At 39.5% G+C, this 12,798-nt stretch overlaps 1 long non-coding RNA gene across 1 annotated transcript; it reads right to left on the bottom strand.

Annotated features, from left to right (window-relative positions):
• Positions 1–8,560: 8,560 nt before the first annotated feature.
• Positions 8,561–9,497, bottom strand: LOC116713894 (uncharacterized). Its single transcript, XR_004337938.1, has 4 exons — positions 9,426–9,497; positions 9,139–9,292; positions 8,957–8,993; positions 8,561–8,862 (listed from the first exon to the last, which is right to left on the bottom strand). It is a non-coding gene; the product is annotated as an uncharacterized LOC116713894 (long non-coding RNA).
• Positions 9,498–12,798: the final 3,301 nt, after the last annotated feature.

The following is a 12,798-nucleotide window of genomic DNA, read 5'->3' on the forward strand; positions in this document are numbered from 1 at the left end:
AAAAGCTCAATAATAGTCGGATTTATTGAAAATGACTGCTTTGTTTTAGGCATTTTTGGGGTCTCTTTTCTTCTAAAACATATTTGGGGGGAAACAAGTGGAGCAAAAATGTAATTTGGGGGGAAAAACAAGACTTGAAATAAAGTCTTGTGAAAAAAATGAAAATGCTTTTCAGTGGGCTAATTTGCTATCTGAAAGAAACATTGTCAACATCCAGTCAAGTCCTGAAATATCTGTAGAAGCATCCTCTCTCAATAAGATTTTAACCTTGGGGAGAAATAGCAACATTAACTGAGCTGTAACAAAGATTTGAGAAATAAAGCAACATTTCAAATTAAACTTCACTTACAAGCAAAGTCAACAGCAGCAGCACCACATTGTGAGGAGTTGAAAAGAAAGTTGATTACTTGATTTTATTTTTCATTTCTTCTTTTTTATATTAGTTCTCAGATTTTATGTGATGTAACAAACACTAACAACAACAAACTATGTAGATTAGACTCTGGGTCTTTAGTCAGATGCTGCCCTTTTGATTCTGAACCTGATTCCATGGTGCATATACATTTATGTAGTGGAAAATATATATGGTGCCTTGTTATAAAGGCAGCTATTTACAGGTTAGAGCTAAAAAATAAGTTTTTTATGCTAGGATTCACTTTATGTTCATTTATACATATGGTTTTGCCTTGTTTGTGGAGGTTTTGTGTGTAAGTCTACATTAATTTGCGCCTTGAAGCCAGTGTGTGGGAGTTAAATGTTGTTTATGTTTCATGGAGCCTGCTCTCCGTAGTTTAGTGCTGTTAAATCAGCTGCAGGTAGAATGATCTGCAACATGCTGTTGCTCTTTGTTTGCGTTATACTGAGCGTTATACTGTAGAGGGGGCGGCAGTTATTGTGAATTCAAGCGACCACGCGCTGTCACTGTTCACTGCAACAAGTTTATGTTTAAGTTGTTAATAGTTTATATTTTAAACTAAAGTTAAGTTTTGGTTTTATTTTGTTCCAGTTTTTGAGGGGGATGAGGATACCATTCAATGATGACATAAAAAATGCTGGATGTAACATTTTGGATTAGGGACAACATGGCCGAAATCGTCCATGGCAACGGATCTGAATTCTGATGGAGAAACTAGGAAAGGCAATTTTGTTTGATTAGCTGCTCGGGCATCTGGTCAGGATGCCTCCTGGACGCCTCCCTGGTGAGGCGTTCAGGGCACGTCCCACCGTGTGATGGACCGAGTTAAAAACAGGAGGAGTCACAGGACATATTAGAAAAATAGGTGTTTTTTTTTTTATTTTAACCCAAAGATTATAAATGACAAAAGATAAACTGAGCTCATAAAAGAGGTCAAAAAACCAAACTGAACTCAGGCAAAAAATGTAAACAAACTGGCTGCACAAACAAACATAAGTGACCTAACAAAGAAATGACTCACAGGGGTTTATATACTGGCTGATCAGACCAATTAAGAAACAATAGGGGTAACTAAACAGAATACAATTACAAATAACATAAAACAAATAGCAGTGCAGCTAAGTTTGGCTAAACTAAAGACCCAAAAATGAAAATCAAAAATATTAAACTTTTAAATACTAATATTTACTTAAATACAAAACTTATCTAAACAAAGAAACTACAAATTCCCCCTGCCAGCAGGAACTAGTGGTTCAGTCCAATCAGCATTGGAGCTGAGCCCTGGCCCCCATCTTTTGTCTGGCAACTCCAAGGCAGGTAAGTACCGGCAGGAAAACAAACAGAGTTAATCTTAAGCAAACAAAATGAACTTTAAGTTGATATAAATACATATGTTAACTAAATGTGCGCGCTAACAAATAGAACAAATGTACTCAAATCAACTAATAAATGCTTTTATTGAAGCTAAAGTGTTGTTGTGTTTGTATGAAAAAATTAACTGTGCATAAAAAGAGTTACCGACAAAGGAGTGTGGCCATGGATTTGGCCATCACACACCGGGAGGAGGCCCCGGGACAGACCCAGGACACCCTGGAGGGACTATGTCTCTCAGCTGGCCTGGGAACGCCTTGGGATTCCCCCAGAGGAGCTGGAACAAGTGGCTGGGGAGAGGGAAGTCTGGGCCTCCCTCCTGAAGCTGCTACCCCCAGCGACCCGACCCCGGATAAGCGCAAGAAATTGGATGGATGGATGGATGGATGGATGGATGGATGGCTGCATTTAAATTACAACTCTGAGGAAATCTTTGTCTGTATTCTGCTTTTAAAAAACAGAATTTTGCAATTGCAGAGTTTTCATTAAATAAGAAATTAAATGGAAGTTACACGTGAATAAGCTTTTTTATTTAAAAAAAAAAGTCATGTACACTGTAAACCATTACATCAGATATATTCATAATTCAGTCATGGAACTAGTGCTCATCATCTATTAGTCATCGGAGGAGAGATCGGCGTCTGATTCAGGCGTTGGATCAACAAGCCCTGCTTCTTGGGAGCAACTACGTTTGCGGCGTTTTGGGTTAATTGTAGCTGATGATTTATGAGATTTGAGTGGCAAACTAAACTTTTTTATGAACTGTGCAATGCTGCACATTGTCTGAAAAAATAAAAAACATAATCCTCATACTGCCTTCGTGGTTGTCGCCAGTGGTTAAAGTCCAGCTGTTGGGGCATGCGTCCCAACGACCTTTGAAGGTCGCATGTCTTCCCCCCCTCTCCTCGCCCTCCTTCCTGTCTGCCTACTGTCGCAAAAATACAAGCTACTAGTGCCGCAAAAACTCTTCGGAGAAAAAAAAAAAGTCCAGTTGTTGATCACGTGACTCGTGATGCGTAAAAAAAAAAGCGTTTCCGTTGCAGTTTTGCCAAATACATCTACTTCTATACGGAGAGAAGCCACCTCATCCTAACACAAAAACCTTTTATGGCAGTCCTTTTATGGACAGCCGCGTTTCCATTAAACAAATTTATTTTACACATTTTAATGTGCTCAAGTTCATTGTTAATGGAAACACAGCTCCTGTAAATTTGAACAATATGCTACTTGTTAATAGGTTGGATGCTACACTTTATATATGTGAAGTACTGTATATCGCATAGCCGGTCTAATGTGATTAACATTCTTCAGCTGTGATTCGTTGGTGAAAACCACATCTTGCAGTAACGCAGTGTATAATTTATTTAATTTTATTTTTTGCCAGTCACACTTTAGCAGGTCAGTCGACAGATATAAATGCACGGAGTATGAATCTTTGATGCGAATGCAGTTAGACGACATGACTCCTCCAGAGTACTAATTAGTTTGGTCTACCCCTCCTCCCACACAAGCACACATCATCAATACCAACTCTCAGCCTGAAACCCCGTTTATACTCATGACTCACTGACGGCCATCTGTCTTACTTACGAAGCACCTCGTGGTGCCAGATCTGCTCTTTCAGCCAATCTTAAGTAAGACGAGGAACCGAAATGCTGATTACGATAGATACTAATTAGTTTTTAGGGTTTTTTGTTTTGTTTTTATTCATTTTTACATGTGATTGATATTAGCAGCTTGATGTATTCGGCGGGTAGCGTCCCAACGTGTTTCTCTGTGCTGATGAGAACAGATTGCATGGTGGAGCTGGGGAGCACTGGAGCAACTAACCGTGTCTCAGAGCTTTTCACTTTCTCTGTCAAAGCTGCTAATTAACAGGAGAACAAAGCATCTGCAGGACCGAGTGGAGAGGGAGCTGGAAGAAAAGTTGATAACGTCGCCCGGCTAATGTTAGTGTATGGATCTGGAGTATTGATTTAAAGGCTGCAGTCATTAATTACATATCTCAGTGGAATTAGCAAATGTTTACTGAAATGGGGACCTTGTGTGTGGAGAGTGTGCTCTCCACATCTACACCACATTAAACCAATGGTTTGACTGCTTCTTTTTCTTTGCGGTTAAAGTTGCCCTATTATGTCTAGACTTTATTGTAGTGTTTTAAAACAGCTGGGATACATTTATTCATGTATGAGATATCTATAAACCATCAGTGAGGAGTTCGGAAGATTTTAGAAAATACAACGCCTTTCCCCAAAAGCAGCTGTGGGCACATGTATTCTAATGCGTCAACAGTACCGCAAATTTTTCGTTTGGCGCTTTTGCTAGCTAAGAAAATGTTTTGTGCTAAATTCATTTTGCCAGATTATTTTTAAAGCGCTAATTGACTTGTCTGTTTTGTTAACTTTTGGTTGAGTAGTCAAACATTTATATTCAGGCTCTTATTTTGAAGTGCGTGAAGACTGTTTATGCAGCAATTTTACTTCCTCGCCTCCTTTGGCATTAGCTTCATCTTGGTATAATGCTATAGTGTTTAACTAAAGTGTCTAACTTTTTAATTAGTGGTAGCCAACAACTGGCCAAAACTTTCACCAGTAACTAGAGTTTCTGCATCAGATGTCTTATCTCAAACATTTAGAAAATATGTGGAGGAATGCTAAGACAACAAGAAAGAGCAGAAGTTTATCTTTCAACCAGCAGAAAAACAATACAGTGATAAAGTTACAAGAATACAGGTCAAATTTTACATGAGCTTTACATCATGTTATAATTTTATTTCCTCGTCAAAAACGTACGTGAAGTGTTGTGTTGATTCTTTAATGCATGTTTGAGAAATCAAAAATAAATTAAAGAGCTCCAGCAACGCCACCCACTCGCCACCGTCCACCCCGTAGCGCAGTTCCTTCACCCGTACACTAGTCGATATACACTGATGTGTTCAGCACTGCTTCCTGGGGATGCACAAAAAAATCTGGTGTAGATTGACTGATGTATTAAGAAGATAAAGTTGTTGGAATAACCTAGGGTGTGCAGTGGAGTTGAATTGCAATTTAATGCCACGGGGCTCTTCAGAGGTTAACAAAGGTCAATCCTAACAAGTTTGGCTCAAATCAGATGACGCATGTGTGGTTTACAGAAAACCGTAAGCAAACGACGAGGGATTAGAATTCGCTATTCAGCCATGCCCACATGCTGCCGCCCGCAGCCAGTGTTGAGAGAAGGTTTTACCATCATGTTGTTCTATTTCTTTAAAAACATTTTGAAATCTGCATGAACCATAGAGTAAAAGGAAGAAAAACACTAGGAAGACCCGTTGAAAGGGGGCGGGCCTAAAGTGATGTCTCTAATTGGCCATGTGAATGTGATGAGCTCTGATTTGTATTCGAATTACCTGGAACAGAATATTCAACACCACAGTTTTCTATGTTAAAAAGGGTTAAATCATCAAACTGAGGAGATTCACAAAACAAACCTGTATGCCTCAGTGCTAGAGGGGACAAATTATGCATTGAGCTGAGGGCATGATGATTCCACTGCTGAACAAATTCACTGGCAGACTGTTGAATTCGCTGTATGTACTGTATACATAATGTAAGGCCAATATGAGTACTTTGTTATCCAGAATTCCTATCTCAACCACATATCTAAAAAGTGGCTTATAAAAATCAGAAACTACTCTGTTGACATCAACCCACAAACGCTCAATCCTTTGATTGTGCTCACCTCTCCCTGTTCCTCTATTAGTTATCAAAATATTGTGAGATTTTATTTGAAAAATGTGAACCATGAGATCTCACAACATTCACACTTATATGTCAGTGGATTTAGCAACCGCTGTGCTCATAAACCGAAAACAACAATCAGTTATTGCTCTGAGGAAACCAATCGGGTCAATGTTTCAGAGGTCAAAGGCTGAACCTGAAGGCAGGCAAAGAAAAAGTTATTGTTTCAGTGATTTTATCCACCAATCTGTGTTGGGTGAATGATTGAGCGGAACTGACTGACAGTCTGAAAGGGTTGGCAGCCAGATTATTCTGGCAACAGGGTGATGTGGACTGATTGACAGGAGGGGAGAAAGCAGAGGCAACAACAGCAATTCTGAAACACTGAGAACAATGGTAGGCAAGAAAGGCACGCTTCACAGGTCGATACTCAAAGAACAACACGCAAGACTGAATCCTGAACAGCAGCCACCTACAACATGGGAATCCGGTCAATTGGAGTGGAGGAGATGAAATACAGTTGTGTGGGGCTGTGGTCACGGAACCAGGAAACAAAATCTGAGGAAGACAAAGGAATACAGCCACGTCAGAAGGGGGAAAAAACTGATACTTATGTGATTTGGCATAAAAACAAGTTCTCATTCATAGCATTCGTTTTGATGTCTCACTATGGGATACGCCCATCCTGTGTATTCTTCAAAACCTTTTATCTCATTACGCCAATCCTGATTGGCTGGTGATCTCGACACTTGCATCATGTATCCTTTAAGTAGCGCGCGCCACGACGCAGTATCATTAAAATACCTCTTCTCGCTTTGAAGGCTTGCCTCTGTTTTGTGTACTAGCAAGCTAGCTTAACTGTCCATTCACCGGAGAAAGTTTTCAAGCTAACTCTCCATTAACAGACGCTAGCTGCTGTGGCTACGGTCTTCACCATAGACTGGAGCACCTGTCATGAAATCTCGTATTAGCACACCAGCTAATACCATTCACTCTGTTTAGAGTTAACTCTCCGGTTAGCTCGGTTCAATTTTGGCTAGCAACCCAGTGACCGAAATGGCAGAGGTAGAGACTCTGTGACTCGCTAATGCAGGGACAAGATGTTGAGCAGAGATCCACACCTGGCTGCTAGTTCTAATATGGATCTGCAATCTTTCAGAAACATATATCAGTTTGTGTAATGTTAAAACTGCAAAGAACTGCAGTTTGAATAGATAATAGATAATAATGAAATAGATAATAACTAAATATATAAACTCCATGCTTCCTAATATCTAGGGTCTAACAGTCAATTTCCTCATCGCGACATTTACCCATAATATTGGAAAACATTGCATGTGTAACGGTGTTAAAAACACTGTAAAGTTGCTTCATTTCCCTTTGAATGTTGGAAGTTATTCTGCAATGTGTAAGTGAATTTTACCGCGTTTTGTGTTTTATTTTGGAAAACCAGAAATGCACAAATATCCTTAGTCTCTTATGAACCTGCCAATTTAATGCAACACATACAGTAAATAATAGTTGCACTTTACCCACAGTGAACTGTAACTGCACTGTCAACATTGTACCATAGAGGGTTAACAAACTGCTCAGCATGAAACCAAGATGTGAACTTCTTAAACGTCGCCGATAAGCTACTCAAGTGCTATATTGATGAAATGTATCGGGCCCTCCCTTCACACTGAATGCATAGTTTTCAGCCATATAAATTGCATCTTTGTAATTAATTTTATCCAGCTGTCGGACTGGAATTCAGTATGAATTGATTAATATATTATTTAGATTTGGGGAGACAAAGCCTGCTTGGGTCATCCCCACACTGAACATGAGTCTACACGAGCCTCCCTTTGTGCTCCACGTCTACTTCGAAGCAAAGAGGCAGCAGAGAGGAACAGTCACCGAGGCGGATCAGCAGAACAAAGATAAGCAGCCAGCCACAGAGCTGAACGTATCAGAGTGAAAGAGAAACATGTCCTGAATAAATTTCTTGGTCCATGACAGGAGCTGTAGATGTTTGCCAGCTGAATCTCCAGTACTGTGACACACTGTAGGGTTGTGTGATACGTTAGCAGTTTCATGTCAGCCTAATTGGGTAGATCTTGATAGAACGTTAATGTTGAAGTAGAGAAGACCGGAAGTCAGCGGCTTTTTACTGGGACAGTCTAGCCTCTGGACTTTTTTTTTTTTTTTTTTTTCCCTTACGCCTAGTTAACACCCAGGAGGAAAAGGACAGAGTTGGCCATAGGAGCTGGTGTTTTGCCGCTGCTGCTACTTCAGCTTCATAAATGAAACAATAAATGACACATAACTCTGGTCAGACTGTGTATTTCTACAACTCTGTGTCCGGCCCAGTAACAGCAGTTTGGGGTCTGGTCTTCGTCCGGGGAATGAACCGGCTGCAGATTTCACACTAAGTGGTGTGGAGAGTCCTACTTGGTTCGCTCACTCGCTGCCATAGTGTGGAGCCACCCAGGCCCCTGTTGTTAGGAACTAATTTCAAATGAGCTTTTGACTCAAGTCCACTGTTTCAGGTAAGAAATAACAGAAGATCATCTTCTTATATAAATGTCCTCCTGCAGCCTCAGTTTCTTTAATTCAGAATAAATGAGTTCTGGTCGAGGCAGGATTGTAATAACTTGCCTCCTCCTTGTGATCCACAATGTACCGGCTATACAGAGCTCAAATCCTCCAAGTCTGGTGCCAGTAACAGTTTCATATTAAAATTGTTTTTAAAAAAAGCGTGCTGTGGTGGCGTAGGGGACAGCGCGACCCACGTTTGAAGGCCTTGAGTCCTCGACATGGCCGTCGCGGGTTCGATTCCCAGACCCAGCGACATTTGCCGCATGTCTTCCCCTTTCCTGTCAGCCTACTTTCATACAAGGGACACTAGAGCCCACAAAAGACCCCCTTTAGGGGAGAAAAAATAAATAAAATTAATACATTAAAAAATGTGTAAAACATTTAAATAATTTCAGGGTGAGGTTATTTTTATTTATAAGTTGAAAGGATGCAAGCTTTATGCAACAATTGAAACATTTTATTCATGGTGATTTTATTTGTGTACAAGGTGATTGAAGTTTAATGAATTAATTTTTTTTTGTGGTTCTGCACATTATGTATAAACAGTTTTTTTTTTTTTTTATGACACCCTTCAACTGCCAAAGAAGTGTGGATGTGATGGCGAGCCACATCCATGGACGACACTGGCATCCTGGTAACGTCAGCAACTGAACTTCTGACTAAACCTCAGCTGAGGCCATCGTGATGGAGGAGCAGCAGCATCGCCAGGAGTAACATGCACATCGGGCCAACCTGCTGAAGAAGCAGCAGGAGGAGAAGGACCTCCGCCTGGCTCTGCTGCTCCAGTGAGAAGAAAGAATAATAAAGAAGAAAGACTGCGAGCCAATGACTGTCTGAAAATACATACTTATTGTACTCCTGCAGCACTCACTCAAAGTAGGCGGAGCCGTCACTCTGACCACTCTCAGCTGCAAAACATAATAAATACATATATATAAAGGTTAGTTCAGTTGCTATGACAACGGTAAATAAAACACCAAAGGACTCTATAGAAACTACATAAGTTATTCAGAGTTATTTTGTTAAAGTAAGAACATTTTACCCCCTACTTACCTGCCAGCTGGATAATACTGGTAGGAATGACGAGGCGGAAACAAATCCGTGTTTCACAAATCCTCCTGGAGTCCATTCTGCAGCCGGTCATCAGGTACGCAGACTCTGGAGGGATTACAAGCTCACTCTGCCTCCTACTGGTAACTCTCTGCTACTGCAATACAATTAGGTGCAATAGATGGCAACTTTTGATATTTCAAATATACATAAAAACGCATCATTTAATTCAATAGCAATAAACAAATAAATACATAAAATATTAGTAATCACATAACACAAACCATTACCTTTAGTGTGTGTCTGGGTTGTAAGTGGCTGTTAACTACCACTAACTCAAACGTTAGCTGCCAGTAACGTAACCAGTAGCTAACATTCCTGTTGTAGAAGTTTAGTCTGCAGGTGTTACCTGGCGCTGGGCCAATTCTTAGCCACCGTCAGCTGAACAGGTGGGGCAATTGAACAGGTGGGGCAGCTGAACAGGTGGGGCAGTTGAACAGGTGGGGCAGCTGAACAGGTGGGGCAGTTGAACAGGTGGGGCAGCTGAACAGGTGGGGCAGTTGAACAGGTGGGGCAGCTGAACAGGTGGGGCAGTTGGTTATTTTCCACTTTATTTTAGATTAGTGAGCAGTTATAAGAAATTGTATATCATAGATTTATTTAAGCACACGTCTGTTGTATATATAAGAATGAATATATTTTTTATTAGTAATGTATTTTAGGTTTATTATTTAAGCACTGGTGCATTGGTTAAGAAAGAATATACATCCTGATTAGGAAATTCCTGCACAGTGATATGAAATGCTATTATGGGTGTACAAACTGGTCAGGTTTCTTCAAACTACAATACTTCTTGTGAAAATGGGCAACATTTTATGGCAATAATTGGCTTAAAAGGCTCAAAAACTGTGGATACAAACTCCTGCATTAGAGAAGCAAAGTAAACTCACTTTACTTTGCTTCTTGTGGTTCTTTCTCGCCCACTTAGAGAGGTGTAACATTTTCACGAAGCCCTGCACTAGCATTTTACTGCTGTGAGCTGGCAGGCTGCCTTGTGAGAAGTGGACATCCCAGCAGAAGGCTGATAACACACAGCTGCAGTCGCAACACGTGGATGCACCACGGATTTATTAAAAAACACAGCCTGGTGAGGTGCAAAGCTACACAAACACAGGATTCACTGGTGGATGGAGTTTATCACTGGGCTGTTGTTGGACGTTTGGGGGAGAAAATCAGATAATTGTAAAGGATCAATTCTGGGAAACTCAGCGATGATGTCAACATGTCATTTTGTTTGTCTCTCTTCTCATTTTTTCCCTGCATGAACCATCAGAGTTGGGAACAATGATGGCTGGTTTGCCAAGACAGTGCCTCGCAAAAACATTCACAAACTTTGATATTTTTCATTTTTGTTATGATACAACTACAAAAATCTAGGTAATTCATTGGGAACCTAAGGTGACAATCTAACACATACTTGAGAAATGGATAAGTACTGGTGGTTTTTTGCATTTTCTAAGAATAACACTCATAATTAAAACCCACTTGGACCATTTTCTGCAGAAGGAAAATGGTCCACTGTATTCTCAAACTGTGCAATTCAATTAGCCTCTGGTAATACTTTTGTATTGCTTTAGCAAATTTGGAAATACTGCTGATACTACACATCAGCATCAAATTGACTTCAGCAGCAGGACTTTGAAAGCATTGTGAAAACGACTGAGTCTATTTCGCAGCAAGAACCGCACAGACTTGTCAAACCCGGTCATGTCAATTAAAGATATTGGGAGTTTTTTCCTCAATAAGCAACTTCTTTTTCTAGCAATTTTGCGACGTTCTTCTGGTAATTTTTCATCTTTATTCTACTAATATTATGTTTTTAATCTCATAATAAAAAATACTAATCTTAGTCTGCGTTTAATACTATGTCAAGTATATGAGTGGAAAGGGATTGCAGGTTGTTGAAGTTACCTCTGAAACTTGTACAGGCTCACTTTGCGTTATTCCATTCAGTCTGTTATTTATTTCAGGCTTTGCTCTCTCTGTGTTTTGTAGCATTAACGAACAACTTATATGCCTTAACATGTCATACATAGACAATACTTTCCTGTCAAGTTGCTTCTTACGTCTTCATGGATTCTCTGACCAGATAGCTAGCAATGGCCGTGTCTCTCATGCATGCAGTTCATTCTCAACAGGAAGTGCAGATTTTGAGCAGCGGCGTTCATGTTTCAGTCCCTCTAATGTAATGCAAGCTGGACTCAGCCTTTCCAAACGGCTCCCTGTCCGCCACAGTACAATCTCATAACCATCTGTTGTTTTCTAGCTGAATGCCTGCGTGTGACTCTGCATCTATGAACCTACTCTGAGGCGTCCGTCGGATCAGGTTCTTTTTTTTTTTCACAGAGCACTGGTGTAGCTCTTTGTCTCCACCGCTGACCCATGTAATATCCGGTCTGATGCCTGGGTCAGAGGTCTCTCAAGGTCACAGCAGTGACAAGACGTTGGGCTTGGCGCTGCCAAAAAGTCGCCCATGCGTGCCGCATGTCAACTAGAGGAACTCTGGTTGTTTAGGACGGCAGAGCAAGTCATTAAGCAGGTAAGGAGGAGAGCTACGCTCTGATTAAATTTCAGACGATAAAACGTCTGATTGCTCTCAAGTTTTCTTTTTCATCGGGCTTCGAGAGAACACGTTTAAAGGTTATCGCAAAACGAAATGAGCTGTTGCTGTTTATGACGCGAAGATATCACGTTTATAATACTTTTGGGTTTTTCATAATAGTTTAATTTTATTTTGTTGTGACTTTTAGTCTAATTCAGTTAGCTTTAAACTAGTGCGTTTGCCGGTTTTTATTAGTTATAGTAGTAGCTTTAGATTTTTCATACTTTGATTAATTTTTGGCACAGAAACCAAAAACTTGTTATGATTATGTAAACACTGATTGACTAATGAACACTCAAATAGAAGATACCACATTTCTCCAGAAAAAAAGTTTAAAAGGCTCATAAATAGATTCATAAGCATAAAAATGAAGAGAAATATGTCTATAGATTCAATATGCTTTAATTAGTTTTTATATAGTTTTCCCCATTAATTATCATTTTTATTTAATTACTAATAAAATAAAAATTACATTTTTATTAAGTTACAAAAATGTTTTCTCTATTTCAGTTTTCTTTTTAGATAACTATAATAATCTTGGTTATAACTACAAACTTAAGTGTATTTTAATGGGATATTATGTGGCCAACAATCAGTAGTAAATATCTGTGATATAAAAGAAAACGGTCAAGATGCTATCAATCTTTTTTTATTTTTTTATAATTTATTACTTAAAACAGATGCATAGCAGAACAAACTGGGCCAATATCAGAAAAAAAACAACTAATTTCCTGTACACTGTTAAATTCATATTACATATTTTTGTCAAAAGAAATTAGATTTTTTGTTTTTACATCCTCATACAGGCAGGAAATGTACCATGAGTAATATTATTACTAGTGCATCAACAAATGTGATATACATGATTTCTTGCCCCTGTGGGCATGCATACACTCATGTGAAAATAATTAGGACAACACATCAAATATTCATTTAGTTATTCAGAAATGTTCACATGCTGTTGCCTCGTCTCATTTTTGTCTACATATGGATGTAGAAGT

The sequence above is a fragment of the Xiphophorus hellerii genome, chromosome 23 (genome assembly GCF_003331165.1).
Source record: "Xiphophorus hellerii strain 12219 chromosome 23, Xiphophorus_hellerii-4.1, whole genome shotgun sequence".
Lineage (NCBI taxonomy): Eukaryota > Metazoa > Chordata > Actinopteri > Cyprinodontiformes > Poeciliidae > Xiphophorus > Xiphophorus hellerii.